The 26,640-nt window shown below is 37.0% G+C and overlaps 1 long non-coding RNA gene across 3 annotated transcripts in view; it reads right to left on the bottom strand.

Moving 5' to 3' along the window:
• Window positions 1-23,529, bottom strand: part of LOC137478965 (uncharacterized) — a 166,382-nt gene extending 142,853 nt beyond the window's left edge. For 2 of the 3 annotated variants that reach the window (XR_011001905.1, XR_011001904.1), the window contains exons 1-3: window positions 23,402-23,529; window positions 21,703-21,862; window positions 18,481-18,615 (exon numbers count right to left, since the gene is read on the bottom strand). This is a non-coding gene — a long non-coding RNA (uncharacterized lncRNA). Of the gene's footprint in view, window positions 1-660; window positions 743-18,480; window positions 18,616-21,702; window positions 21,863-23,401 lie in introns of those variants that run through there. The other variant, XR_011001906.1, reaches the window with a different exon arrangement.
• Between the last annotated feature and the right edge of the window lie 3,111 nt (window positions 23,530-26,640).

Raw genomic sequence — 26,640 nt, 5'->3', positions numbered from 1 at the left:
TCGTGAAAATCTGCTGGGTTTAAAAGTTTATATATTCTTTAATAGAAATCATGATCCACTGCTGCCTGTGAGATCACAGCTGGTTACTGTGAGGATGCTGACAGTGCTGCAAATAGACAATTATTACTCCAGGGGAGGGGAAAAAAACTGCAGGGATAGATAAGCTGTAATAAGGGGCAAAAAAACAAACTAGAAGAAAATAGACTGCAGGTAATACATACAGACAGAATTGTTTAATCACACTGTTTTCTACAAGGCTCATGCAAACAAAAGAGTATCTGTGTATGTTAAAACATCTGGGCATTTAGAGTTAGTGACAAAGGGTCAGACTCTCACTGTCCTGGGAAAAAAACTCTAATATTTCAGTTTATCCTGAAGGGTCTCAAGATTTCATGGCAAGAAATCACTTCTCAAGTTCAAAGAAAAATTAATTAGATTTAAGGCCATGTTTAACACTGAGAACAAAATGTAACCATACCTATAATTCAGACTAAAACAGGATTTCTGCAAAAGATACATCTGGATAGATTTACCATTTAATCATCTGGCTTATTTCTCTATCTGTATTCACCAGTTCATGTAAGTTTATGTAATCATAAAGGACTAATTTCTATCTTGCTTTATTACAGCCAATGCTTGGAAAAACTCAACAAAATTTCTCATACCCTCTTTGAGTAGAACAGAGTTATAGATCACCTGCACTGACTCCTGATTATATCATCCAATCTGAGGATCCACCAATCTAGAGAGATTGTAAAGGTGGTATTTTAAATTCACTGTCACTTCTGAGCAGATGATTATCACATAGAAGAACCTAAACTTCCCCAAGGGCAATGCAACAGATCGTCTGCATCCATGTAATGCATAATTTTCCCTAGGGACATAGAGTGATTGATCAACTGATTAACTGTAGTTATTAAACCAGAATAACCATCCTCTGCCTTGTCACATCTCATTTACAACCTGCTTATTGTCATAGGCAAAGCCATTTTATATAAGTCTTTGTTTCAAACACATATTTTTGTTGTGGATGGGAGAATAAAAGCTGAAAGATAAATCACAGCAGCAGAATCCCAAGCTAAACAAATGGAAGGAATTTTAGGTGCAATTAACTGTGTCCATAGTATCAGTCACAAATTATATGGATAATCATTGCTGTTGAAATCAGTGACAGCAGAATGAAATCACCATTTTCTGGGAAAGTGATAACACAAAAGATCAAACTATACTTCAACAATGTGTTGAAGTTGTGTCCTGCATGGCCACTAAACAGATGTTATTGCCCCATCAGTGCAGTGTGACCAGCTGAGGACTTAGTGCACTTCTTCCCCTTAATAAATGCTCTGAGGCTGAAAGGATCAGTACCAAAAACTATACTGAGAAGCAGCTAAAGGACAAACTTGTCTCTGCTCTTATTTCACTTCCTCTACTCCCATTTTCCCTATTTCTTCTTTCTCCTTGGTTTCTTACATCCATCACCACTTACTGCCTGTTGTCCCACTTTTCATATAAATCCTTACTTAAAAATTTCCTCCATGAAGCTCAGAAACAGAAAACCTTTCCAGCACACATTGCTACCATCCATAAACAGTTATTTGTGATAATTACTCAGATAAAGATTTCCTTTAGGTCTGTCATCATGGTGTCGTTCTGTTGTATTTGTATTCTTTCCTGTTCACACGTGACCTTGGCAGTCAAACTCCCTTTTCATTCAATAAAACTAGTGAGAAATATTTCCTTGAACTTTTAAGATTGTTCAAGGTTTGATTGCTTTTTCTGTTGAACACAGCAATAATAGAAAAAGGTGGGCCCAAAACTCACTAATGACTGAGAAATTTTGAATATTGTCAAATCACCTTTACATCAATCTCTGTTTAACTGGGCCTTGCTCCCACACAGTGTCTGAAGTGACTTGAATCTGCACCATGTTTTTGATAGGCTCACAAGCTCTCTGAGATTTTATGGAAGTGACATTTTTTTACGTGTATTGTTTACTTTGAAATTCTGACAACAAATTCCAGTGTCCCATCCACATGTCCAAACTTTCCTAACAGATAAAAATAAACTAACTAATTTACACCGAATCCATAAGTTGAGACTCCTTCCCCACGATGAGAGGCTGAAATTCTTTTTAGTGTCTATCAATTAAAATTACCCTTTTCACACAATTAGGCATGTAAGAGTCAATGTGTGAATTACTACCAGCAGCCTAAAAAGTCTCAATTAGAAAGACAGCCCTCTTCTGCTAGCCATTAGTGGTGAGAGCATTGTGGGAAAATGAAATTATTTTAAAGACTAATAAGTATTAAACACAGTCCAGATATTTAGCATTAGACAAAGCCCACATAAGTAGACCTAAAATCCAAATTCATCATTACTTTATGTACATTTGATGACATGGCAAAGCACATTGCAACTACTCTTCCTTTCATTCAGAAAAAGGTGCCAAAATATTTAAGTCTTAAAAAACCAAACACCTCACCTTATTTTCTCAGTCTTGATAAGCAGACACAGTCACTACTGCAGCAGAGATCTCTAGTTTTACATTCTCCCAGAATCACCAACCACTTAAAAAGAAACTGGCACTTTCCTTTTCCATCTGATAACAGGAAATAAGTCCCATCCAGGCCAAATTACAATGTTCTCATCATACAGGGATTTAAAAAAAAATTAAAAATCATTGCATACAACCAGAACTACCCAAACTGCATCATTGCTCCAGGACAGAACCAGTTTACCTCAGCTTCACCAGCAGAGTGTAGTAGCCTGAAAGAAGAAGAAAATACTTTATCTTTGAAATTTCCTTTTCTATTCAGGCTCAGAAAATAAAAACAATCAAAACCAAAAAAGATTAAATATTCCAGACTATTTTACAAAAGCTCCAAGCAATACTATAAGACAAGAGTCTCTAGAGAGATTAGGATGCTTACACTAATTGTATTTAACACATTAAAGTTTTATAAATAAGCCATGGGGCAACTGAATCATCTTGTGAAATTACAGTGCTTAGGATATTTTCCCAAAGGAATAAACATTTGAGTTTGGCAAGTCCTTTACTTGCATTGCCTGAGGCACCAATAGGTTTATCCTTCACATGGCTGGAGCTGGGATTTCTCAATATCCTGTAAAGCTCATGATGCCCTTCAAGAAACAAAAATCTGCTCTTGCAAAGTAAATTTGTCTAATGCAAAAAAAAAAAAAAAAAGAAATGAAAAAGATGCTTTCTTCTTCTTTTGAAATTGTAGGGAGTAAAATTGGTGGTTCACACTGTTTAAATTGGGGTAAAAATCCAGGCTATGAGGGAGGGGATCGCTGAGTGAAAATCTTCATTAACCTACTGACTTGATTCACCTTTGTGGACAGAAATCCTTTAGGCAATATAGAGCTCTATCAAGGAAGAGACTATTAACCGAAGGGAAAGATTAAAACAGAATTATGTAAACAAGATGGCAAACAGTTTCTTTGGAACTAGAAGAGGTCTCAGAAACAGTAATAAGACAAAACAAGTAACATCAACAAATAAAGCTTATTATTACTCACAACTTACAGCCTGTAAGTGTCATGGTGAGGAAAGAATGAGTTAAAAAATCTGGTGGATGAAGGATTTGAGATAGACCAAGCTATGTCTTCATCACCAATCTGGGAACTTGTAATTAAGGGGAAAAGATCAAGTAAAGGTTTTATTTTTATCACATTCCATTTTGTAAGGGAACAAAATTATTAACAGTTGGGCAGAACAGTTACACAGCTTCTTCATTGACCAGATGAATACCCTGGAGCAAGTAATATCATCTGTGCACTTTTCAATCAACAAAATAGTTTATTCCAAGTCCCTTGAAGCAGAAGCTGTGCTGTGTGCGCCTGCACAGCTCCTCAGACAGCAGTCTCACACTGTAATGTGGTTCACCAGTAGCAGTAAAGACAGAACATGTGGAAACTGACTGTGAGCCCAAGACTTTCCAATCCCTTCAGCAGTGAGAGGTCACAATTTCAGCAGATCTCTTTTTTTTTTTTTTCCCCTCCCTACATAACTAAAGAGGTTACAGTTCAAGAGATGCTAAAAGATCCTTTCCAACAGAGCAGTTCAGGAGATATTGTTTGATTCCAAAATGTTCATAATACTACAGGCTGCTAGAAGGATATGGGATGTTTCATGTCAGCAGAAGTATGTCCCTCAGAAATCTGAGTTACTAGAAAAAGAAAAAACAAGGAAAGAACTTCAGATGCCTTTCCCCAACATAAGTATTTTCATTCCCAGTATCAACAAATATCTCCAATATAAAGAATTTCTGGCCCAGTGCCTGTTTATTTCCCCATCTCCCCCCATCCCTATTTCAGTAGGGTTGGGTTTTCACTTCTCAAGCCAAAGCAGGGACAGTGACAAGAAGATAAGAAATGTGCAGTACGGAATGTCACTTATTTCTGAGGGTTGGCTGTCAGCTCAAGAAATAGAGCAGAATAGTGAGAGATGCTTTGAAGCAAACAGCTTTTTTTTTACTCCAGTGGGCCAAGAATTCACTTACTGTTTGATTGTCCCTTCAAGAAAGAATACTCTAAAGATAAGGATCCTATTAGAAACAGTGGAAATTTAAAATAATTAAAAGCAAGAAGGCACCTCACTGTATTCATGAAAATTTTAAAGTGTCCTTATGCAAAATCCAATTACTTGGTTTAACAAACCAAGAAAAGAAATACAGATATTCCATGTTTATTTACCTTTTTATGATGGTGGATTTGGCATTAAGTACACAACAGAGGAGATGATCTATGAGAGGTAATAGCTTCCTTACAATTCTTCTTCTCAGAATACATTTTAGCTGGAAGAGAACAAAAATAGAAGCAGAGTCACAGATGGGGAATTGTATTTTTCAGAGTCATTGGTCCAAGCTGATTTGGAGTCAATTATTTTGTTATGTTGAGGTTCTGGACAGAATTCAGATCTGAGCAAAACATGCCTATCCCACATACCCCATCTTACTGATTGCTGGGAAAAGATTCAGCGTGGAAATAGCATGACCTAATAAAATCCTTAATAGAATAAGGGAGAAGGACAATATCTAGTAGAACTGAAAAACATCTGTGAAAATTAAGGCAATAGCTGGGGAATGTTTAAAAAGTGTTTGGCCCTAATGCACAGATAAGTAATCAGTGAAATAAACTAGAACTTAGTCACAAGTAATTAGAGAAGTGTGTAACACTCAGCACAATCTTCTTCTGAGCTTCAGCCACTGTTAACTGGTGAAGAAATTTGAGAAGTTGCCTTTACTTTGGTTTTTTTTTTTTTTTTTTTTTTTTTTTTTTTTTTTTTTTTTTTTTTTGCCACAGCAGATACCTTTTCAGAATTACTTGGAAAGATGGCTTTTCCACAAATTGCTGGACAGGTATGCCAGTGGTTCTCTGGGACTACAGAAATGAAACACCTAAATTTTAATTTTGTGCAAAAATTTCACATGCATTCATCTCTCTGAAACTGCCTTCAAACCATCACAGGTCCACACAGTGTGAAGCAATCACATTTCTCTAACATTAACTAACAATCACCTAAAGAAAACATCAAGAACAATGAGAATAAAAATGGTATCCATGGCATTCCTACTTGGGGAGTGTGCTCCTATGTATGCTTCTCAGTATGTGAAAATTCTTTTGCTGTCTGATATTCAGAATGCAATATAACACTACCTTGTAATAACAGAAGGCAATTCTGTTCAATGAGCTTCTTTCATTCAAACTAAATTAATTGGATATCAAAGTTTACAATGCAATATTTTCCTCTTGGAAAGACTTCCTGCTCTTTTCTGGTTCTGTTTTTCCTAACTACAGTTTGAAATAAGTTTTTTTTTTTTAACATCTCAGGTCTGTAGACAATTCAATAGATGAAAAGAGTTACATAGTTGTTAACAGTTTTATTGTCTGCTGTAAAATACAACAGTCTGCAACCAAAGAATTTTTAAAATTTGTGAAATCTTACATCTTTAAAAATGGAATAAGCAATATTACAAGTACTTAATTTGAATAAATGGCTCCAGAAGAACCCTGGGTTAGCAGAGAGTAGTGCAAGTAAATAATGTTCCCACATCTGGCTCAAAGTCTTCCTTCCTACTCACCTTCTCACTGCTGCTTGTCAAAGGCAACAGCAGTAAATAACTTTCCAAAACCAGCTTTCCTGCTTGCCTGAATTGGAAAAAACATGCTGGTCCTTAGAAGAAAAACGCAATGCAACACATATCACTAACCCACAAGTTTCTGCAGAAGTTCAGGGAGGAAGGAAAAGAGCACCTGGGAAATGTTGGATAAGTCACCCTTGTTTATGAGGGTGACTCACACCTATGGAAAGCTCTATATACCCTCATCAAAATCATTCTCTTAAGAAGCACATGCAAAATGGAGCTTCCAATGGCTTCCTCAGTGCCTTGAAAAGCACTTTTCCTACATTACTGCTCATTTAAGTGCAACCAGACGTGCTGATAACAAATACATTGTGTACATGTTTCAAGTAAATGACACAGCCACACCATACATAGCTTGACAATATATCTGTTTTAAGAAGCACTTGGTAAACTGCTGCTTTCCCAGAGCATTTGATTGTTACAGACATGCTCCCTGCTTTCTAAAATATTAATAAATGTCACAATTGATATTAAAATGGAACATTACTTGTTTTCTATAGCTGTCCCTGTCAACACTAGTGGTTTTAACATTATAGCAAAACTCTTTTATCTCTGAGGTAAATGCCTTTCTAATTACTTATGCCAGGATTTTCCCTATTAAAACACATAGCTTAGGATGATTTCTGCTTGCAGGGGTGCCTGAAAATAACCTCTCCTTTTTTTTCCTCTGGTGGAATGGGATGCTCTTTGCTAACAATTCGTGAGAGAACAGCAATTACTACCTATAGGGCTTTTTGTTCTCCCAAACCCAAAATATCTCTCTTCTGATGCATCACAGATAAACTACTGCTGGGAATCTATTTAAGTATGATTTAAAAAAGGAACTGTAAAAGGAAAAACTGGGTAAACATGGCAGACTGTGCATTTACGGTACTTATAAGATGATCTTATCCTCACTGCAATACAGCCATTACATGGATTATGCCTGAAGTGAGGCAACAAGGTCTGTTTCAGAACTGCATTATCTAAAGTACCATAAGGCATTTTCCTCCTTTTACAGCTGGTGGTGAAAATGGCTGAAATTAATTTTTCTCTACACATACACCCAGATAATGTGTCATTTTTCTGCATGTACTCTAATATTCCAAGAAGATGGTAACTGCAGTTTAATATATGATGATGTTTTAATCTACATTAAATATTTTAATAAACCTACAGTCTTAAACACATCTGTGGGACAGGAAAATCAGCATTTAATCACACAGTAACCCAACAAGGCTTTCTGTCTTAAAACACACAGATAGAAAGAACGGGCTATGATTTAACCAAGTATGTGTTATATATTAAAAATATCACTAAAATACAAAGCTGGGCTATAAGAGACAACCTCCAACTGCATTAGATACAGAAAAAATATTTAGTAAAAGATAAGCATGGAAATAAATGAAACTAATGATTCTAAATATCTGGCAAATTGACACCATTATTTTTTTCATATGTTTATATTTTTTAAATTTTATTTTAATAACAGTTAAGAGTATGGATATTTCTAGCACTGAAATTAACTTTTTATGGCTATATATTAAAAATGTGAGATCGAATGTAAAACATTTATGTATTACAGCACTTGGTGAACAATCAGGTTCACTGGTTCTGGGCATTTTATGTTCTATAATGTTGAGACAAGAATGGGGTTGAGACATAGTAGTTAGGAATAGATATTCACAGCACTTCAGCTAGGTCACCAAAACTGTAAGAAAGCCATTTCAGCACATAGCACACCATGCTTTGACATGTCTTAACTCCTCTGAAAACTCTCAAGTCATGAAAGCATTTTACAGTAAGTCTTAGATGAAGAGAGGGAGAAATGAACAATTAGGTGAAACTGTTCAGTACACGGAATGCATTCTGGGGCAGTGACATTCTGGCTTCTTCCTGAATTTACAATTACAGTTCTCTCCTGGGTTATCTGGGCCATACAACTCAGCCTTATGGTTTAGAGATAGGACAACACACTGAATAGAGGTGCTGACTGAAGCAGCATAGCTAGAAAGAGATTATCACATAGGAAAAAAAAAACAACCAACCAAAAAAGAAAAAAAAAAAAAAAAAAGAAAAAAAAACCACAACCAAAACCCAAACTTTGCCCTCTCCTATTAAAAATAGAGTCTAAAAACCTACTTAGTGTAAAATTGTTATTGTTCATGAGCAAAAGAAAAGAGCAACTATAAACAGAACTCCTCAACTTTGTGAGCTTTTTTGTTTTCTGGAATGTTCACTTGAAAGTGGATTTATGTCAGCCCTCATTATCAGATGGCCTGTGAGTCACGATGTGCAGCATGTAGGGCAGCATAGCAATAGGTTCAAAAAACCTGACTCAAAACAAACAACAATGCAACAATAATGGCACCAAGACAAAAAAAAAACAAACAAACAAACCCACCAGCATTACAATAGCATGCTAGTACACAGAGTACACAGCCTGAGGAGGAAAGCTAAAACTAAAATGGATTGAGAAACCAGTATTTTCATACCCATGAGTTGCTCAACTCTCTGTTACACTGCTTCTATAGATAAAATAACCTCAAGTATAGGTTATACAACCTACAATTGATACACTGCAGAAAAACCTATATATTTGTAAAGGTGAGGAGATAATAATTTAAACAGAGTCAGTTGGAGGTCAGGCACAGGTAATCAAGCAGGAGGATGATGCCACATTCCCCTTCCATTGCATGAAGTCCTCACTGCTATAGCATTCTCTCGCTCTAATAGAGTACCTTTATTGTGTATTCTCTTCATGGCTGAAAAAGAAAACTCCAACTTCTTCAAATTGTTTCAGGATGATTAAGACCCGGAAAACCAGAAACAAGACTAGAAAGTGAAGCATCACTAGAGTAGCAATAGGTGTTGATACTACTGATGGCTGACACAACTAAGCCTTCAGAAACCGGGGAACACCAACTCATCTAAAAACCCCTCTTCTCACAGAGGCTACAGCAAAATTATCAAAAGAAACTCACAATCTATGATGCTTTCCCTGCTGACAAAGTAGATGATAATTTATTTTGATGGACAACTGTATTCAGAGCTACACCTTCTGTATCACAGAAAAGTAGGGAGAGGGGGCAAGAGAGTCAAGGGAATCTGTTCTTTTCCTTTTGTACTCTAAACTAAGTTTTGTAGACTAAGAATAAACCAAGGGGAAAGGACAATAACTTGCCGATGAATTTACTGCTCGTTAGCTGGAGTTTTTAGAGATTCCTATATTTTATTCCCTAAAGAATACACATAGCCCAAAATATCTGCAGTTTCAGCCTCACAAAAGATGAAGAAGTCACCTAATCATATCTGCAAAGAATAAGTGTCCTTGCCATATAATGCTGTACTGAAAAAGAACAGAAAAACATAAAAATAAACTCTGTGACTTAACTGGTAAGTGCCATCTCCCATCATTAAACCCAAACCTAGCCTGTGACAGTGGCCCACACCAAGCACGAATGCACAGTGCAGCATAGTGAGCAGAGCTGCCTGCAGCAGACATGGGAAACCTGGAAAAGGCTGGAACCACCTGGCTGCTAGCCAATCTGCACTGATGGATGAGGAGAGGCTTCATTTGCAGCACCCTGTCTTAAAACAGACTCTCTCCAAAAAGATAAGCAAAACTTACACTATTCTTTAAAAACACAAACAAACAGAAGCTTCAAACAAAAAACCAAAACAAACAAAAATAGCCCAGACAGCTGAGACAAAAGTTTATTGAGCATACAATACTCAATACTTCTATAGAGAAAATGACCATGCAGATGAGTATAGAAAATTAAAATACACTTTCTGTGCTGAAGGAGACAGTTGTACCGCTGTCATCCCACTGGCACAACAGAGAAATTTAAGACATAGACTACAGCAAAGGAAGGTAGTCATGGATTTTGAGTAGTCATGCATGTTTGAGCACCTCAGTCTCCTCTATAAATTAATGTTTTTCAAACAGCCATTGGAAGAGGGATAGTGTCCCTGCTGCTTCTTTTTAATTGGAGGAAGAGGGACAACCCTTGCTTTGAGACACTCACTCCTGGCTACTGTCACAACCCCTCCTGAGTGTGCTTGGCATGTAGGGCCTACACACTTCAACCTTTCCTTCCAAGTGCTGCTGGAAGGAGTGTGGTTTCTAAATACAGAACAGATTTCACTTTAGCAATAACAAGAGGTCAGCAAGGTGTTGGGGATTGACGAAGGAGATTTGTCTCTTTACTTATTTCATTTCACAGTTGAATTGAATTTTCTGATTAATTACAGAATACTTGCAAGGAATGAAAAACAAAGAATTCCTGTCTCAAGCTCATTTTTAGATAATAATGTTGCTTGACTCTAGCAATGCAGCTCTGATTTTTTTTCTGTCTGCATTGTATGTGGCAACAGTGACCAACCAAAATTTAAATAGCCAGATACTCTCACATCATTTTTCCAAAGATACAGAAAAGTGTTTTGCATAAATTTGAGCAATGTTGAGATAACCTGGTAATGCTTGAGTAATAATGCACTATATTTATAGGCAGTTCTTGAACAATGAGACCCCAGATATGCTGTTATCTTTACTTTCCAATAATTTGGCTCCATTATTCCTCTACCGCAAGTGGATCATTTTCATAAACTCATTTGCATCACAAATCTAAATATTTTCTAATTAAAGCTTTCATATCACTTTTGATTTGTTCTAATATTTTCTAAGACAAGCAAAACAAATTTCCCTTGTGTTCTGAATTAAAAAACCAATATATTCAGTCTACAAATCTCAAATTAAGGTAGTGGTCAATGAACTGAGATAGGCATTTTGAAAATCTCTTTAAAAATTTTCCTGTTTAAAAGCACTTCATAATCAAATCTAATGGCTCCTGTTCACCAAACATAGCAGTGACACAATCCATTCTGTCTCTGCAAATTCTTGAAGGCTGCTCCTCATGTTGTCACTGCTACCCTTTAATAGGGCCTTCTCCAACAGAGAAAGGTATTTGCAAAATCTACTGTAACCATTCTAGGTCAATGAGTATAATGGTTATATAGGAGTTAATTCTCTATTGTAAACATAGAGAAAACAGCGTGATACATAGCATTTTACTAAGTGTACCAATCACTAAGCATTTAGCTGCTCATTCCTGTATCTCATAGTATGGACCTCGTGTAAACCAGGAAATAATGACAAATGATGAGCTCACAGGACACTGAAGATCTGAGCTGCAGGGTACTAAAGCAAGAGTAAACAGAGACCTTGATTCTGCCATATTCTCATGAAGGAGGGAAAATGCACCAGGGTCCCAGCACTCCCTGGAAGTGCAAACTCCTCCAAATGTTCACCTGAGAACTGCATTGACTGCCCACTGAGCTCCCAGCTGCTTCTGCTCCCCTGACTTGTCTTTTCCTGAGTCCTGAGTTCTTACAGCAGGTGCAAAAGAAAAACCCTTGCGAGCCTGGCAGCCCTCCATGCACAAACAAAGGCACTTTCCAAACACCAAGATTTAAAAGGAAGCACCACCACTCTCTGGTAGCTCCCCAAATAAAACCCATTAACACGAAAACTCCCTCTGCCCAGGGGGTTATTTGTTACAGCACCAAGACCACGATGGCAGGACTGACTGATACTGCCACTACAACATATTTCTGCTAAGCTACACGACAGCAAAGACACTGCTTAGAACATAAACCCAAAAGCCAGGAGAACTCAACAAACAGGTCAGGTGCATTGTCACAAGTCAAGAAACAAGGAAGGGCAAAGCCTGGGCCCTTGCAAGGAAATGAGACAAGGAGGGCAGAGAAGGGAGCTCAGCCCTCTGAGCACTGGCTCATTCATCTTCCAGCTCCTGTTTGTGAAAAGGTGCTCTCAGAATCAGGGGAAAGGAGGAGCTGCAGACCGCATCTTCAACAGCCAGGGTCTTTGCAGCCTGACTGACAGACAAAAGGGCAGAAATCAGAGCTGAGCAGGTGAATGCTGCTGGGTTGTGACACATAAATGCAACCAAAAATGGATGGATGTAACATTAGAACTTTTTGGAAAATTCCAATATGTGTAGTTGTTTTCATCAAACTTACCTTGCAGCTATTGCATCTTAAATATTGTGGTACTAACGACCTGAGAGCGAGAATGATTACAAGCCCACTGAAACTAACTTCATCCATTTCCCTGTCTAAACAAAGTGCAATGCAAAAAAGGTAATCAAACAAACAACCTTAACTGTGAAAACAAAATTGGATTTTTAAAATACTGTCATTTTTATTAATCTGAGGTGATATTACTGAGCTGAAGATTGCCCTTTCATTTACAACAAATGTGTTTTTTTCAAGTTAACATTCGCTGTTTAACTGAAAAAAGAATTGGTAAAAAAAAATCTGCTGTATTTCAGACAAAAGCTATTTTTTACCATGAAGTCATAAAACCTCATGAAAGGAGTTTACAATAGGAGCATTGAGATCCCCTTAACTGCAGCAGCACCAGCTAAAGCAAATGTAATGGGGAAAAAAATTTCAAATATAAGAATCAAAGTGTTTTATCAAGGTTTCTCATCCTATTAAAATCTCCACTTCTAGAAACCTTTTAATGCAGAAAGTCACCTGCTGGACAGAAAGCTGTTGGTATGAATCTGTATATAAAAGCATTTTTCAGTTACTGTCTGAACCTGAAATGCCAATAGGATGTCTTCTGTGGAATACCATTTTAATAAATTTTGGCTTACATGATGGTTCTAAAGTAGGTTGAGCTTGTCAATTTTTCTCTGGGTTTTTTGACATACAAAGCTGTGTTCTGTGTAATAATTAAAGTCACATTCTGCTCTCAAAAATACCATCAAAGTGAAACCACTGAAATGTTATATCTTTGCATAGGTTTACACTGCTGAGGCCCAAATTAGAATGTGATTATTGAGCCCTTGAATGTTGCTGTTGGTCTGACCTTGGAAACACTGAGAAGAAGCTAAATGCAGCCAAGAGTACTGTTATCTTAACAAACACACATTTTCAAATATTTTCAAGAGGAAAAGGGAAAGCTATTTTAATGCATGGCTAAACTGAAAAAAATAATTTTGAGAATTCAAAATTATCTGAGTAAATTAAAAATTTGGCTATTATCTCCTTTCAATTCTGTTGGAGTTTGCTGATATGTAGCATAATCTCATAAGAGTTAACAGTGTCAGCAAGATCCCACTGGATTTGTTTTTACGGAGATATAGACATATTAATTAAAAAACAGATTAAACCACTGCAGGTCTCATTTCACTGAGCTACAGAACAGCTACTGGAATATTTCTGAGAATTACTGCACGTTTCTTATTTGTAAAATAGAAGTAAAATATTCCAGCAGGTACCATTAACAAACACCACACAAAAAGCATCGTTGGTTTACGTATTTGGCTATACTCACTTGTTCCTCAGCATAAGGCAACTGTTTCTGGAAAAATATATGTACACAATGAAATTATCTCTTCACCTAATTGTCCTTCACAGGAAATAACTGGACTTTGTACACAATGAAATTATCTCTTCACCTAGTTCTCCATTAAAAGAAATAACTGGACTTTGTAGGTTTGCTATGTATCCACTAAAGGAAATGGATGAGCCAAACATTTGTTCTTCTACAAATCCTGTAAGTTAAATCTATTCAGGAGTGAATAATTTTTAAGGCTTCTCTAACAAAATATGAAAGATTTTATTGAAAGCTCTTCACCTCCATCATTTTGTTACGAAAAGGGTGTTCTCTTGCTCTTTTATCACTTGTGAATTCAGAGGCCTCAAAGCACTGTTTCTTCATTTATGTCGGCATATCTAAGTCAATGTTTAAAGAGTCAAATTTTTGCTTGGATAAAGAGACAATTTTAGCTAAGGATATTAATCCCAAATTCGCAGATACTAAGTTGAGCATTTTTCTGTTAAACAAATTACTAAAAAATGCAGTTTCAGGATTCTATGGGAGGGAATGGTTCAGTCAACACTTTTTTTCCCCCCATGGGGAAAATTAAAGTTGTATCTAAATTTCAAGCAGAATTAGCCCAGCTTGAAATACTGCAATTACAATATTGCAAAATAGTATTTTTGAGTGAATGCAGCATTTTGTTTAAGACATCAACAGAGCTGGAGTGTCCTCCAGAAGCTCAGCTCACCATCCTGTTCTCGCTCTCTGCTGATACCCACTGGCACCTGGACCATTGGTATGGTGACAAGGAGTGCTGATGGCTGTGAAAGGCCAGTGATGCTTCACAGATATTTCAGGGCTCTTTTTGTGCTCTGGTTCACATGGTTTCTTTTTAATCTGGTTTAAATCTTTGAGCACAGAGCAACGAGGAGTCCTGTGGGACTTGGCAAGAAACATGTCTGGATGCTACATGTCACACCAAGTGGCAGGTGACTGGCAGAAATTCCAGAATATACGTGTGTATAGTTACAGGCAGAATGCCCAAAGCATTGCAAACCCAAAGCAAAGGCCAAATTTTCCAAATTTTATCTCTGCATATCATTATCTATTTTAAAAACACTTCATTCTCCAAAGAACTTGTATTCCCTGACCAGTGTTCTCTGAAGCTGTCCCTGACATGGAATATCCTCCACAACATCACACCCCTTCCAAGGACATGGTAGCACATAACAAAGGAGGCTTTAATTAAGATTTCCCCTTAGCAACAAACAAGCCAGGAACCAGCTGCACCATTCTGGCTTTCCATGAACTGTGCTGCAAAGAAGACATGCCAGCAATGTCAAATTTAGGCCAAAGTAGAAAGGAGAGGCTTAAGGGAATTAGAGTGCAACCTGTATTTCTGAAATATATTTCTTGCTCATTCTGTACCCAAAAAAACTTTCTAGAATTTGCTGACAATACCTTTTCTCACATTTCAAATTTTGATTTTTTTTCCCTCCTTCTATTTGTGGTTTTTTTTAACCTTATTTCTTACTTAGCCCATTTTCTTCCATTCCCTGAGACACTTTTTGATACAAAAAGGAATCCTACAAACAGAGAAACCTGACACACATCCACAAAGTTGTATCATTTACCATAAATAAATAGAACTTCTATTATGGATCACAAAAGCAAAGAATGATAAATAAAAACTTTATAATAATCATTTGGTCATGAAATTGATAAGCAAAAGTATGAAACAGGTTTCACACCACATCAAAATTGCTAGCAGCAAATGTATTGCAGACTCATTTACATTGATTCTTCACAGGAAAGGAAGGAAAAAACATGGGTGAACACAAAAGGCTCATTTCAGTGCCTGTTTGAGGACTTAGTAACAGAATGCAGAAAAGGGTACAAGACCCCAAACAGGAAGAGAGAAGGCCCATGCACCTGTCTCTTTGAGTTTGATTACCATACAGATAAAATTGTTAGCCCTAAGTTCAAGACACCAGCTGATGCAGCTCTATTATCAGAAATAAACCTTCTGACCAAACCCAACAGCAGCCACAGAGCAGGAAATCCCCATCCCTATAGTAATAATGCAGTGACCTTGGTTCCAGGGAAGAAATGATGATGGCTGGCTCCAGATCAGAAGGCTGAAGGATAGCTTTATTAAACTATATTATATTACATTAATATAGTATTTAAAGAGATACTATACTATTCTACATCTTACTTCTTACTTACCTAACTAACCAACCCAAGCTCGTGACTCTCTGCTGAGCATCCAAGCCACAGCTGGATCCAGTTGGTCACTGAACCCAAACAGCCTTCACCAGAATCCAACCCAGCAATCACTGCAGGTAAACAATCTCCACACCACATTCCACATGGGTAAACAAAGGAGCAGAGATAAAGATTGTTTTCTCTTCTCTCTGTGCTTCTCCAAGAAATCCTGAGAGACAGAATTATGTCTCTCTGTCCAGAGAATGTGAATGTCACATATACCTAAATTTGCACCTGCACTTTTGTCCTTACCATCACCCACGACTGCAGCAGAGCTCCTGTGCAGGAGCCCCCTGGGCAAGCGGGGCTGTGGGAGAGCTCTGTTCAAGCACAGCACATTTCAGTGGGGATGTCTTGCAGGTGTGCTTCACAAGATTAAGGTGTAAACATATGCAAGCATTTAATATCACTTCATAGAGAAACTGTCAGTACTGGTAAAATTAATCCTGCTTTCAAATACCTGAAGATCATAAGAACAGACATATATTTTGCTTAGACAAAGATCCACAATTGGAGAATACTATAAGAAACCAGAAAAATACAGAATGGCATATCCCTTCAGCAGGACACATCGTCTAAAAGCAGAGGGAGGAATTATATCTGAAGACTGCATTTTCTTTAAAATACACAAAATCACACCTATTCATTACAGCACAAAGTAATCAAATCCTATTTGAGCCTATTCCCATTTCATAGCTCCATTATATCCTCTAACAGGGAATTCCACAATTTACCTATTTGTGAAGAAAATATTTCTATTTGTTGATTTTAAAACTGTTGCATGGCTTTCTTCAGTACACCATCATCCTTACATTACAAGAACAAATAAAAATGCTACCTTTCCTACACTATTTGTCAGTTACTAGACCATTACCACAACCCCAGTCTTCTCTTTCCAAGGAGAAATTACAGAGCACTTTAATTGGTCCTCAAACAGAAACCCTTCTCTACTATTGTTCTTTGTAGCCCTTCTAGTTCCTCTGGGAACTTTTACCACTCTTGTCTCAATATTCAAGATAAGAATGAAACCTAGATTTCAAAAGGATTGCATTCATTATTTTATCTTATTTTTTCCCAGGATGTTTTATAGAACTGTATTTTCCTCTTTAGCTGGTGCTGAGGTGACAGTTTTATTGAACTAATCACAATAATGCCAATATCTCCCTCCTGAATAGTAACTACTGAATCAAAATGCATACTTAAATACATTAGTTCCTTTCCATTTACCAAAATTGAATTTCATCTGCCATTCAGTTTCATAAATACCATGTTTTACCTGTTTAGAATCAGCTTTGCTTTTGAGAATTCAAACAAATTTAATCAACCTACAGCCTGTATCTCATACCTAATCAGCCCTTTCCAAGGTTATTTACAAGCCTGCTGAATACAACCAGCATCTGAGAAGCCAGATTTTTTATTCTCTCTTCAAAATTCAGATTTCTAAATATCAGCAACACCCTTACAGCAAAGGTACAAAGCTTGGTTTAGGGTGTCTTGACTGGGACTGCAAATGTTTCACACTTTCTAGAGATTTTATTCTTCATGGGATTTTAAATGTGAGACCTAGTGAAACATGGGAAATGTTTTCAGAACAACTCACTCCAGCTGAATCAATTTGGATTTGAGCTGTTTATGATTTATTACTAATTTTGTGAATTTTTAAACATCTTTGCAAATACTGAATTTTTCTTGTTATTAGTAATTTTGTTGTTTTTTTATGAAATAAAAATATATTTTATAATAAATTAACTCATAAGTGAACAAATTTCCTAGAAAATGTCATATAATCTAATTATAGCAACCAAACCACTGACATACCAGAACAACTCTATGGTTCAAATCACAGATTTTAATATCCAAGTTACACACAGAGCAGACATCACATACTCTATCCCTATGTTTTCAAACGGAGTTGTTTTTTTTTTTTAGTTCACCATAAAATATTTAATAATTAATTTAATTATTCTTAAATAAAAAGTATGCACTGCTGAAAATATTACCTTAAATTAATCTGGCCAACTTCAACCACTATTCAGCTCTTTGGCTGCTTCAATGGCTGGTGTAACCTGCTCAGTGGCAGACAATTTCTGCAAATACAGAATAATATCCATTATACTAGTTTGGGAGAGAAGAATAAAAAAGAGACGTGGAAAAAGAAGAGAGCTTCATTTCCAGACACAATTTTCAAAGTGGAATCCTTCTGGTCAGTCTCTGTGCAGACTGCAATAACAAGCAGCCACCTCACAGAGATTAAGGCTGACATTAGATGTTCCTTCCCTTAAACAACTGGGGATAATCATATCCTGCTCCCAAAAAATGGGAAACTAGCTGATGATGCACGTAACAATCAGAAGAGGCCATTTCAATCCCTGTGGCCACTTGGAAATCCTGTCTTGACAGCAAGCCCTACCCAGAACAAATGTATTTTATTATTAATAATAATTAATTTTCACCTTATAGTCCTTATTTTATTATCTCTGCAGTAGTTATGTTGGCTTGCTCAATGCCCTAATTTTTCCTCACTCACAGCCATTTAAAATAATCTTTTTGAAACTTGTGAGCTTGCTGAGCTGAGGAGTCCTTTTTCTTTTGAATGTGTATGCTTGTCTGGCATTTCTATCCAAGCTTCTACAGTTCTTCTTAAGAGTTAAAAACTGTAATAAAATTGAAATATGTTAATATAAAGATGAAGAATGGGATTTGTCTTACCATATTAAGAAGATTAAGCAATGGCTAGATAGTCCTGGACCATCTAGGGTTTAACTTTTGCTTGTCAAAGCTGCTTCCTCATCTCTATAAAGAGACTGGATTACAGCCCTTTTCCAAGGTCAGGCTACCCTGTCTCTGCAAGTGGAAAACATGAAAGAGATTTATTAGGCAGCAATATACATCTATGCATTTTATCTTTCTGCAGTCTAAACACCTAGGAGATGCTTGAGGCAGAGTTTAAGAGGAAATCAAATGAATTATAAATGATGATTAAATCCAAATTGATTCAAAACTGATGGGGTTGCATCATTTACATTGTCAGTAATATTGAGTGTCATTTTTAAATGTTACCTCTTTTTTTGAACATGTGTCATACAACATATATTAGCAAGATATTAGTATACATCAGACTAGCTTTCAGTTGGAAGATGATCACAAGCAGGACTGATATTACAATGAGCTTTTAAAATTGTAATCAGTTTATAGGAAGTAGCTGAAGTGGAAACAAGCATCTCCACAGCTCTCATGGGCCACATAAATGCAGACACAGTGTGTATTCCTGTACAAATGTATATACATATCTCTCACAGATAATATTGAACAAAAAAAAGGCAAAAGTAAGGAATCTTTTTCCAGAGAGTACTTTTCAGGCAGTACTGACAGCTAAAGAAAGAACATTTACACAGATATCCAAGTGAAACAATGATATGTAGCCCTGCTAAACAAAGCACTGGCACAAAACTAAACCAGAGAGGCTCCTTAGGATAGGTCACTTCAAAGGACATCCATGGGCATTAAAAATAACACAGCATAATTGCCAATATTGCCATGCACAGTATTTCTCCTATGGTATCCCAAAAGCAGGGTCACTGTTACATCATCTTTCATATCACCGCAGCACTAAGTAACAATTTCTATTCACTAACAAAAACTGTATCTTAAAGGTTAGTATTGACCAATCAATTTTTGTCCATTTATTAAAAGAGAGCAAATATTTTTAAGCAAATAATTAAAAAAAAAAAAAAACTTTGCAGATAAAGAATACAGACTGAAAGATCTGTTCCTCAGTCTTTGAAATCCATCTTGTAACAAAAATAAAATATTCAAAGCTTTAAAACAAATTTTGTAGGCACACTTCCCACAATGAACAACTTCAGTTCCTCTTGGTGTCTGTTTTCTTTTTTCCTTGCAAGCACTCAGAGCTAGTTTTGGGAAAAAAGGGGGAAAAGCACCAAACCCACTCAGCAGATGACACAGAAACTGTCCCCATGAATAAAATGAACCAAACATATAAGATTGTTTTCAGATGAACCCAAGCAGCCTGTGTTTATTATGAAAGTGTCACACTTACACAATTGAGAGTTAAGTTAAAATTTATCACACACTTGGTATTCTAAAAATCAACCCAGACAGCAGATTCTGATACCCAAAGTTGCATTCTCCCTTTCGACTCGCCTCTGCTTGGCTCTGGTGGGCACTGGCACTCCTCCAGCCCTGTGCTCTCAGCAGCCCAGCACTGCAGGAGCAGCTTGCAAGCCTTCTTCATCCCTGCCTAACATTTCAAGTGCAAGATTATAACTCTCAGAGCTCCTGGACCTTATTTTTTTTTCAGGCTTTTCTTTATTTATAACATGAATTTTTCTGCAGGTTCTCATAAAAATCTACTGAGGATTTCTAAGTAATAAAAGAAATGAAGCCAAAAATTACAATTTTCCCTAATCTTCAATCCTGAAAATTCTTCCTAAACACAATCCTTAATGAGTTATTTAGGGGTTTACCTGTGAACAAATGTATGATATTTACAGATCAAGGAACTTGGAAGTCAGGATTTTTAGAGATATTCTCCTGGCAGTACTGACACAGTGTCCTGGTGTAGCTAGAATAAAAACCCTACCTTGTCCCTTAAATTTGGTCCTAATAGAAGTGGACCTATTCAAATAGGCTGCAGAAAATTGGAAGCAGGTTGGGAAGATGAGATTCCGCTGATGAATGTCACAATACAGTCCTGTACATGGTGAAGGAAATTGTTTAGAGTGCTTTCCATCTATTTGTAATTTCTTGCTCCTTCGATGCAGTTTGGGATGCAGTTTTGCCTATCATCCTTTGCTTAGATCTGTGTTCACCCCAGCCCAGAATAACTCCATAATATGTCATTTTGGATCACGTACTTATCATACCGTAAAGATCCTTGGAATCAAATTCCCACAAAAAATGTCATCCAAACCCTTGTGTATTGTTTAGGTTGACACAGGCTATTTAAATGGTAATAGTTGCAAATGCTGGCCTGTGGTATTTCTCCTGAATATGCTATTGCTCCCTCTCTCTGAAACCACCACCACCAGTTATGTCAAGCTGAAGGTTAAAAAAAACTCTAAGCATCTTTAAATTGGATTAACCAATATGATCAAAGCTTGACAGTTTCATAAATGTCAACATATCTGCAAAACAGGACTTGAAACCTCTAAATAAAGCCAGGTCCACACTTTTTTCTATTTAGGGATCTTAAATGCTACTGGACCTTCTGGTTTAGGGTGGTAAAAATTAATACAGTATTGATTAACTGGAAAAAACATATTATTGGTTTAGGTAGATCTTAAAAAGAATATTTTTGAAGTTAATTGCATCTACCTATTTAACCTAAAACATTTTATATCACTTAGTTCTTAAAACCAGATTTTGGAGCAATATGATAACGTTAAGAATAGACAAAACTGAAAGGTTTTCACTCTTCACTGTTGATACTGTATTTTTTAAAAATCTCATTATTTCTCTCTATATACAAATTTATTTCCAAACAGCTGTAGTCCTTCATATACTCATTAAAAAAGATTCAGAGGAAAGCTTTGTAGTAAACCTTTCACTGAAGTGCCCTCATGTTTATATCCCAATGGAATGAAAATACCGCAAGAGACAGCAAATCATTGACAGATTATGACCCACCCCACTGGAAAATTGATTTACCAAAGTGACTCAAAGAAAATCTTCCCCTGCTACCTGCAGTAGTTATATATTTCAGTGATTCCATCCCATACACACTGAAAGGTCGGCTGTATTTAGTTTCCAGAATTCGTATAACTGGAATGTATTTTTAAAGGCCTCACATGCACAGCCTCATTAAGAAAGAGACATGTACATAAATAGGAGTCTAAGGAACTTAGAGTCAAGAGGCAAAGAGATTACCAAAAGCAAACAGCCAACTTGAATTTCTAAAAATTGAATTACTTGCATTTCTGAAAACCATCAGCCTGTGGCCATGCAAACGCTGCCCTTGCCAATGCCAAGTCCTCATCTCCTTGGGCATGGAGCTTGCCCAACTCTTGCCTGGTTTGCAGTCATCACCTGGCCCTGCCTGTCAGTGATTTACTCATGGATGCTGGTCCAGCTGCACACTTGATCACAGAATTTGTTATGAAAGTAGTTGTGAGCTTTTAAGCACCACTGTGTAACACCTGGAACCACCTCATTATAAACACTTTCTGTGGTTGCTGTAGTCTATGTCACAGGGCAACTACTTCTCCATTAACAATTTTCTTAAAGTATTTTTAATAGATTAATAGATAACCAATATGGATTAAAAGTCACATCAACTTTTACAAATTTCCTCTCAAATCCTTCTGGGTCAAGCTAGCATAACTCTACTGTTTCAGATAACTACACTATTTTGTATCAGTTGAGAGACCAGTCACATCTGCTCACATTTTACTTCATGGTCAGATATGATTAAACTGCTCATAACAACTATGGCATTCAATATCTCTGTTCTATAGCTACTTTTTATAAAGCATATGTGCCCCAGTATCATAGATATTAAACGGCATTTGTGTTCCTATGTCATCAGAGTTACAGATTTATTTTAAGCAATCACCTGAGGAATTAAGATTTAGTACCTGGAATTACCAGTATCTGAAGCAAATTTTGAATAAAGTGGAGCAGATAACTAAAACATCACAAGAAAGTGTCAAAACTATATTTCTTATTATACTGAGGTATGAACACTGGCTGATATACATACACACAGAAATACCTCCTTCCAGCCAAGAATGGTAGTAATTCTAAGATCCTCTCCAAATGATAAAAGAGATTCCCATAAACTCAAAAATTTTGGTTTTCTTTCCAAATAATCAGTTAGATTCCAGGTCCTCAAATAGTGCTTGCATGGCTCCCAAAACTTGCTGCTAGTACCTGTGTACACCAAGGAGACAATCTCCCTTCCTTAATAGTCTCTGATGATTAATATGTAACCACTGCAGCGCCAAAATTTTTATTTTCCATTTCCCCACTAATCAAAGGCCACATCAGTGGAGATCTGCTTTGCATGTAGCCTTGTAATATTCAATCAGACTCTCAAACACATACTGTAACACAGCTGTGCTTAAACAAAGATGCTAAGCCTCCAAGAGCATTGCTTTACATCTTAAAATTTGACAAACAGCGTGCAGAATCTTAACCTGTATCCTACAGGATATAAAGACAATACATACAGAGTCAGTTGAAACATTTAACGAGACAAATGAGATCAAAACAGATTTTGCTGCTATGCTGCAAAATGAAAACACATGGGTATTCATCTTTGACTGCATGTCTCTCTCACCACAGGGTATAACTTTAATTTCCCATAAAATGCTTTAGCATTAACTTTTTTCCCTGACAATCAGTTCCATAAAGTTGTTCCACCTTTCTTGTTCATCAGATATTGTGCATGCAACAAAGCTTTTTTTCCTTGTGCTCCTTGTTTAGGTGTGTAATAATCACCTTTCTTGCTGGTCAGTTTTCTGATGTCTTCTATCCAATCTTTGCACACTACAGGCCTCATTACTAAAATGACCTGTGAGAACTGTGGGGCTTGAGTTTTTTCCCCATTTTTTTTTATTTCTGCATTTGACAAAGTTAAGATGTTTGCACAGTACTACAGGCCACATACCTGACACATCACTATTCTGATCCAGCATCTTCCACACCAGCCACAGCAGAATAAAGCCTGTGTCAGTCATTTACAGCAATTCAGCTTTCCTTCTCTTAATGGTCTTAATCTTCTTTCTATGGTTTGAATCCCAGATGAACAGCTCTATTGGGTCTGAGCTGGAGTGCATGTTCCCCAAGCAGCCCTCCCAGTGCTGTGCTTTGCACCAGGAGCTGGAAAGGTGTCGGTAACACCCAGAGCTTTGGCTGCTGCTCAGCAGGGCTGGCACAGCCTGAGGCTGTGGCCTGAGGCAGTAGGCTGGGAGGTGGCAAGATCATAGGAGGGGACACTAACAGGACAGTGACACACATTGACCAGTAGGATTTTCCAGACCATGTATCATCAGCTCAGACACAAAAGCTAAAAGGAGTTGGAAGTGGGGACATTCTTTGTTTACAACATTTCCCTTCTGGAGCCACCGCTATGAAAGTTGAAGCCTTGCTTCCTGGGAACTGTCCAGACAACACCTGCTAGTGAGAAGCACAAAGTTAAATCTTTGAGGTTTTATTTTCCTTTGCTTTTGTGCACATAACCTTTTGCTTCAGTAACCTGCTGTATCTCAACCTATGAGTTGTCTCCCATCTAATTTTCTCTCCTCTGATCAGCTGAAAAGGAGTCATGCTAGAGCAGCTTGGTGAGGGCCTAGCATCCAGCCAAGGTCAGCCCACCACAGCCCTTTTTGGTGCCCAGTGTGGGTGAGACCATGGCAGTTTCACATTAATCATGCTGCAGTTACAGCAGTTATTGGGTAGCAGGACAGGGAGTTGGCAGCTGAGGTGCTTATCTCCTTCTTTGCCAAGTTTGGGAACAGGCTAACACAGCCAGTGGCTCTGTGCTTTACCCTGGCACTGATGGCCTTGCTGTGCTGGGCAAGACGTTCATTTAAGGAAGATCTTGTCAACTGCCCAGGAAAGCAGACCACTGCAGTTGAAGGTATCCAGTACCTGAGAGATTTAGCAGTGCTGGAAGTCATCTATAATGACAGCTAAGAAAAAAGTTAGTGTAGAAAACTTAACAATATATTGGAGAAAGATTCTTCAACTCCTTGAGTTTGTATCACAGAGCACTGTGGTCAGTTGTGTAGCAAACACGAGAGAGCTCTTCCCACCATTGTCACTGGATATGAGTAAATGGAAGTATAAAATGCATGAAGGCAGAAAAGGGTAATCCTTTTAGGCTTAAAAAGTTATTTCCTACAGGACTTGTACAGAGAAATTGACATGTTAAGGTAACTCTTGAAATTAAAATACTGGAAGGAAAATACACCAGTCAAAGTTTAAGTAAAGGACTCAGCATATGAATTAAAACATTTGTCTTGCCAAAAGAAATGTCATCAGATGGCCTTTCATTTAAGAAAAACAAATAAATCATAGATCAAAACATGCCTTTTGGGGTTTTTGTAGTTTCATACTAACACTTCAATATTTCTGATCTCATTTGTGACATAGAGGAATATATGAATGTAACATGATAAGCTTTAAAACTGCTGACATAAAATTCAAAATCCATTTTACACTTTTGAACCAAATAACTTTGGAAGAAGAGTGTTTGCTGGGTGAATTTCAATAACTTCTTCCAATTTTAATACAACCGCATTACAATTACCATATTTGCAAAACAAAGAGCACAAACCAGAAAAGCATAAAAAGAAATGGATGATGACATTTGCATTTGCAGAGTACATTCAATGTAAGTTTGATTTTTTTCCTACTCAGCATCACAAATGTGTTTTGAATCCTCAGTGTAGTAAGCATTATGCGTTCATTTGAGGAGTTTCATTTGCATTTAATTTGCCTTCAATGGCTGGATAGGATATTAATTTTGAAGGCTTATAATAATTTCTTATGAAATAATACTATGACCTAGACATGAAAAAATCTACATATTTTTACCTTTTTCACACAACACTATTCTGCTTTTATTACGTGCCTAAAAGTAGAAATTCTTAGGACAAAGTAATTTCATTTTTTTTAAATCATGCTCTATTTTTCAGAATTGCCCTTGAGACCAATTTTAATGTAGAAGATGACAGAAAACTTTTCATTAGTGTTTTTTAATACATATTACTAATATTTCATTCTAGATCTTCTTTGATGCTAGGAGTCTTCAAAGCTCTCCAGGTGTCTAAGGCTCATCAGGTACTAAGATACCTTCACCTGAATCTTAGTGATTAGAAAAATAAACCTAAGAAACTTTATTATCCCATGGCAGCCTTTACTAGGGTTAGGATATCAGGATCTAGAGGGAAGAAAGTACAGTCACTAGTGGTATAACAGCACTGATTTGATGACTGACTCAACAGAGAGTCCTTAACTACAACACTTGTCCACTTTAATAACCAAGAAAGATGCAACAAAGGGTAATAATGGAAGAAATTAATTTTAGTAGACTTGGAGGTGGGAGAGAAATGGATCCACACAAATGGAAGGTTATTTCAAGAATTAATGCAGCTGTAAAGCTTGCTGCGACAAAAACTAGGAGCTTATTCTACAGAGAAGTATTCAGCACAAGCAGTGCTGTGTGAACAGAGCATCACCTCTGACCAAAGCTTTACAGAAATAGCTCTGCAGACACTGACAGCAAGCACAGTGACCCTAATTTTTGTCACTAAATTTGATTGCCTTTTTTTTTAAACTTACCTTTCCCACTGTAAGGAAATGATACCAGACAGGAAATAGGAGCAGTAGGGAGAAACCTAGGTTAGATGAAACTTATTTTTATTACAAACAAACTGGAAAACTTGAAGTTGCCCAGATATCACAGAGACGTATGATGGGAAAATAAAGAAGTAGTTAGCTATGTTAAGTTTAACAAAACTAGAGTAAAATTAGGGTTACACAGGTAAAACAAAAGCAAATGGGGAAGGGAGACCACAGGAGTTTACAAACAAGCAGAGAAATATTTTGTCAAAACGGCAGTGAAAGCAAAATTGTCCTAATTTAGTAATGAAAAAAAAAAAAAAAGAGCACAAAGGCATGGTTGAAAAGCTCCTTGCTCATGTCCCGTGAGTGGTTCCCCCCCAATAAGCAGAGAAATCCTCATATTCAAACTCCTAGAAGCCTCTTATTCCAAACACAGTAGATACTGTACACAAACAACACAAAATCCCAAGATCTTCCATCCAGTTTAAATGGGGGTCAAGCATCTTTTTCTATATCTGCAAGTCCTTTAAGATCTTTTTAAAGCAAGTATTTAATGGA

This window comes from Anomalospiza imberbis, chromosome 9, assembly GCF_031753505.1.
Source record: "Anomalospiza imberbis isolate Cuckoo-Finch-1a 21T00152 chromosome 9, ASM3175350v1, whole genome shotgun sequence".
Taxonomy (NCBI): domain Eukaryota; kingdom Metazoa; phylum Chordata; class Aves; order Passeriformes; family Viduidae; genus Anomalospiza; species Anomalospiza imberbis.
The sequence above is the reverse complement of the archived record's forward strand: the minus strand, read 5'-3'. Positions and strand labels throughout refer to the sequence as shown.